The sequence below is a fragment of the Gavialis gangeticus genome, unplaced genomic scaffold (genome assembly GCF_001723915.1).
Source record: "Gavialis gangeticus isolate Ggan-Ray unplaced genomic scaffold, GavGan_comp1, whole genome shotgun sequence".
Classification (NCBI taxonomy): domain Eukaryota; kingdom Metazoa; phylum Chordata; order Crocodylia; family Gavialidae; genus Gavialis; species Gavialis gangeticus.
This window is the reverse complement of record NW_017728994.1, coordinates 71,001,011-71,006,666: the sequence shown is the minus strand read 5'-3', so window position 1 is coordinate 71,006,666 and position 5,656 is coordinate 71,001,011.

The window sequence follows — 5,656 nt, the reverse complement described above, 5'->3', positions numbered from 1 at the left end:
AGCACTACTGGGAGTAACGAGGAATAATGGTCATAAGTTGACGGAGAGTAGATTCAGGCTAGATATCAGGAGGCGCTACTTCACAGTCAGGGTGGCTGGGATCTGGAAACAACTTCCAAGGAAAGTGGTGCTCGTTCCTACCCTGGGGGGTCCTGAAAAGAAGGCTAGATAATCACCTAGCTGGGGGTCAGACTTGATGATCTGCTTGGGTCCCTTCTGATCCTACCAACTATGAAACTATTAGCCAATGGCCATACTCTCCAATCCCATCACCCTGGGTTTGCCTGCCACATCTTGGTCTTAAGTGATAGAATCTGGTAAACAGAAATGTACCTGGTGTTGGAGGTAGTTCATTGCATCGGTTAAGAAGAGTCCCATGGGATGCCTTCACAGGGCTCCTCCTCCCCTATACCCTACCCAGACCTCTCCTAAAGCGTTATTCTGCAGCAAAAGTTGACCATTTTTCCTTTAAAATTAGTCTCTCTTGTTCCTCCTTCCTACCAGTATCGCCCCTTTAAGGAACTCCAGGCCACTTCCCAAGCATTGTCCCTTTAAGGGTCACTGATCCAAACAATAAAAACACACTAGGGCTGGTTTTTCCTGTTCAACCAGTGTGGTAGTCCTTTTTGAAAGCCTGAGGGGTCCTGCTGCTTCAGACTTTCTCTTCCTGCTGCTTCTTCTTGAGCCTCATTCTTTGGCTGTGGCTATTCCCCTCCTGGTTCCCCGAGTACTGCTTGGCTCATCCTGGCCACTTACATACCTTGGGCCAAGCTGTTTGCTACCTGCTGTCCATTTCACCTCCTGTGCAGTGGGGGAGGGGGTTTCTGGAGTGTCTCTATTCCTCTGGAGATTCTCCAGCACTTCCCCCACCCCCTCCGCAACATGCCACCTCCAGCAGCTCAAATGTGATGTGTGCAGCCCCACTAGCCAATCTGGGAACTCCATGACCCCATAACTGCTCACAGCTATTGCGTACCACATTCCCTAGCTGTCCCTATTCCCTCCCTAGCCTGGCTATCTTCCCAGTTCACAACCTGGTAGGCAGGTTGAAAGGGGCTTTCTGAATCCTGTATTGCCTGTTAGGTGTCCTGTGCCTGAGCCCCTGCTACATAATTTTTTGCATCTATTTCTGCACGCAAATACATAGTTTCATAGTTTCTAGGGTCAGAAGGGACCTGAGTAGATCATCTAGTCCAACCCCCTGCCATGGCAGGAAAGAGTACTGGGGTCTCATTTAATTTGTTTGGGGTGCTCTCTCACTGACTGCACTTTTCCTCATAAACCCTGTAAGCCTTTAAGGACTTCCACACAATGGATGGGAAAAGGGAAGAAGTCAGGTGCACAAGGCCAATAAGCCATACCAACCATTTTGCAAACCAGAACCATCTTGTCTCCTAAAACTGGAGAGAACTCTCAAGTTAATTCTGAGGGTTTTCATACATCTCATGTTTATGTTATAAATGTTCATATTCGTGCACCAATTTTCTCTGTCTGTTACTTATTCTTAGCTTTTCTTCTGGGCTTCTGAAATGTTTTTGATTCAGTTAACTAGTGTTATTTTTTAATAGCCTTCATAGTTTTTCCCCCTACTGTTTGTCTATTTAAGCTTTATACCTTTTATTAGGTTTTTATTCATAGACAAATAAACACACAGCATTTGAAACTTTATCTACTGGAAGTTTCTGCCAACAATGACTAAAAAATGTGTTTCACTCCTACTGAAAATTAATTGTTTCTAAAAGGCATAGTTCTAATTGTTAGTCACCAAAATCAAAACGTAGTATAACACCGTAATTGCAAACATAATAAAAATATAATTCATTCAAGTGTTACTTTTTAGATTTACTATAAATCAAAAGGTCAGAACTTCCAATTTTTAATCATTTAAATCTCTCAGAGACTGCAGATAAGTAATCTGTGCCTCCTCCCTCACTACCCTTTCTCAAATTCTCATTTGTTTCTATAAAAGCAGATTTCTGCCTCAGTCTTTAAAAATCCAAACTGTATGGACATACCTATACATTTCCATTTTCTGGGCAACCCAGTACTAAAATTCCAAAATGCACTGAGAAAATGTTCACAGACTCATAAAAATGTGGTCATGGAAGAGACTTCAAGAAATCACCTTGTTCCACCATTTTAACTAAGGTGTGACAGAACACGCCTTTGGGGTGTTTATCACTTTGAGGGCTGGATCAGGGAGTGGTGAGAGTGGCCATTTTGGAAGAGCTGTGTTATAAAAGCAGAGCAGTTTGTATTCAGCTGCCTGGAGCGTAACATTGTCAAGCGGAGCTCCTGCTCCAGGAATGGCTATGGGGAAGAAGGAGGCCTCATTGGTCCTAGAGAGGACCTAAAACTGCACCCTGCTGGGATAGGGGGGCCTGGTGGTACTGCCAGTGGCACAGAAGCCCCACACAAATACCAGGACCGCTCACCTTCCTGGTGAAAGGTGGGTTGGTGCGCCTTAATAACCCCTGCCCCCACCTTTGGGTAAGTTACTAGGAGAGTTAAAGGGGGCCAAGCATGTGGAGTAGCTGCACCTGAGCCCTATGGGGTGCTGGGCCCTGGAGTGAGGGCCAGGCACACTAAGTGAGCAGCACCTGAGCCCTAGGGGTGTAAGAGCCTGGTCCTGGGAGATATCAGAGTGAAGGTCAGGCACGCTTAAGTGAGAGAAGCACCTGAACCTGTTGGGGTGGAAGACCCCATGCCCCAGAGAGTACGGGGTAGAGTTGTGGCCCAAGAAGGGTGAAGTGATCCGGTGAGGGTCCCAAGGGTGAAGTAGTTCCATAGTTGAGCAATCGCTCAGTCCCGTTTGGGTGAGGGTCATGGGAAGGGCCCAAAAGACTGCACCAGGTCTGACTGAGGGGTGGAGAGAAAAGCCTGAGGATCTCTCCAGAGTAGGGTGGAGTGAGTGTGACCTGGATAGGCAGTATGCAAGAGGTCCTTGTGAGAAAGCAGAGTGTAGGAAGCCCTTGTAAGAGAGGGGGTGGTGTGTGTGTGGCTTAAGAAAGAAGCATGAGAGAGACACAATGTTGTATATGAATCTTGTAGGGCTAAAGCAAGGCTTTGTAGTGCTAAAAGTGAGGCCATTTCTTTGTCCTTTCGCCTCCATTTCATAAAAGCGGACACAGCACTTACGAGACAGCTGGGAGGGAAGAGGGGTACTGTGTAAGGGTTACTGATAAGATATGAAACTAGCTGAATCCGATCAACAGAGGAGTCTTGTCAACAGAGAAACCTTGAAGGTGGTAAAAGGATTGTTTTTATAAGATAAGATACATCTTGGCAAAAATATATGGGACATGTAGTCACAAGAGTTAAACTTTGGTGTTCACGCTCACAGTGCCACTTGATTGGATAGAATAGTGATTTAGTTAATAGATGATTGGGTATTTTTACGAGCATGAGCTAATCACGAACTAACACTGACGTACTAACAAAGTATAAAATAGTATTATATCTGGTTGGTGGGGTGCCTCCTCAGAGGCACCTCGCTGCAGCAAATAAAGATTCTGTATCTGACTTTGGATACTTGCTCTGCATGATCATTGCCCCAGCCTAGAGCAAACTGCACGTGGCTTTAAGAGCATAATTCATAACAACAACTATGTATCCAGTTGGTCCCAGCTTTGAACAAGAGATGGAACACACTGTGAGACATCAGCGAGGCATGGGACATGTGTAGAGATGGTAGGAGCATGTATTTATCACCCACGGTCATTTGGGTGCAGGAAAGACAGCCTCCCACTTATTTATCAGCACAATCATTCATCAACAAGGCATGGCAAGCAAACAAGGCGAGCGGTTTGTCCAGAGACAAGGGTGGGGCCGTAGTAATACCGGGCCTGGAAGCTGCCTTTTGTCACGTAGGGCAATCAAAACACAACAAAACTATCCTTGTCAGATGTTTGTATACCCTGTTTTCAAAAATATTCCATTGAAGGGGGCATTCAACACCCTTAGACAGCCTGTTCCAGTGTTTCACCATCCTAAAACTAAAAAACCCTCTTCCTAATAGCCAAGCTAAATCTTTGTTTCAAACTAAGCTGGCTGGTTTGTGTCCTTAAACCAGTGGACATGGAGAATAATTAATCAACATCCTCCTTAAAACTGTTATTTACATATTGGAAGATGTTTGTCTCCATTCAGTTTCATCTTTCCTAGACTAAACAAATCAATTCCTTTGACCTTTCCTCACAGGTCTTCTTTTCTAAAGTTGTTATCATTCTTGTCATTGTCCTCTGGACTCCCTAGTCTATGTCTTTCTTAAAATCTGGTGTCCAGAACTAAATACAATAATCAGTGAAGCTGCACCAGAGCCAAGTGTAATAGAATAGTTACCTCCTTTATCTTAGTTACAACAATCTTGTTAATACATGAAATAAATTTGTCCTTTTTTGCAACACTATGATGCTGTTGATGCATATTTATTTGGTGATCCACTATGTGTCTCAAATCTTTTTCTGCCATACAAGTGCCTAATACATTATTTCCCATTTTGTATTTGATTTCTCCTTTCTACATGTTGCACTTTTTGCTTGTCTCTACTGAATTTCATCCCATTTATTTCATATCATATCTGCATTTATTAAGACCATTTTGAATACTGATCATGTTCTTCAAAATGCCTGGTGTCCCTCCCAGCTTAGGTTCATTGAAAAACTTTTTTATGTACATTCTCAATGCAAATATAAAATAGGACTGGGCCCAGGGTAAACCCAAACAGAATTCCACTTAAAATGCACCCGCTCCCCCACAGCTTGACAATGAACCTTTGCCAGCTACTCTTTAAGACAGTACATAAGGCAGACTGCTCTAGTTGGTATGAAAAAATAAGGGCCTGATCCTGAGAACGGCTGAGTACAACCAACCAATAACAAAAACCAGCAAATACTTTTCATTCAAAAATCCATTAAAAAGGTTGCTACTTTTTTGTTAATATTTGGCAAAGTTTTGACCAGCTGAACAACCACTGAACCAACTGTGGTGTTCAGCACTTTCAGGCACCAAAAGAAATTATTGCTGATTTACATCACTAATACTGAAACCAAGTTCCTGTCCAACAAGTCTGCAAAGCACTTGACAAGCACAGAAACTTTTGGATGATTTATCTGAGTGGAACCTCTCTCAAACATTTGAATGTTTGCTCACAAATTTTCATTTATTATACTTACATTCTAAATGTGTAAATACAGTTAAACACATTGCTATATTTTGTGCATAAAACAGATAAACAGACTCAGAAGCACTCAAAATATTCCTTGCTAAATTTTAATTCAATTGGTTTTAGCTGTATAAATGATAATTGCCCCTCATATGTTCATTTCCCCACAAACCAAATAACCATTCTCTCTTTAACATAATATGTTTTCACTTACACACTAATTACACATCTTGTAATCCAGTAATGGGTTTGAAGATTAAAATACACAAATGCTCAAGTCTGCTGAACTATCAGTAAATGTAATCCTGTCCTTAAGTAATGAGGAAAATTGATTGATTCTTCATTAATGTTGTCCATATACTAACGAACCTGTCCAAATAATAGAAGGAGGCTGGGTGCATCTACACATGCACTCCACTGCTCAGTTGGTGCTTCAGCCAGTACTAAATGACTGTACAATACCTGCCGGTACTGCACAGTCCCAGTGGGGCA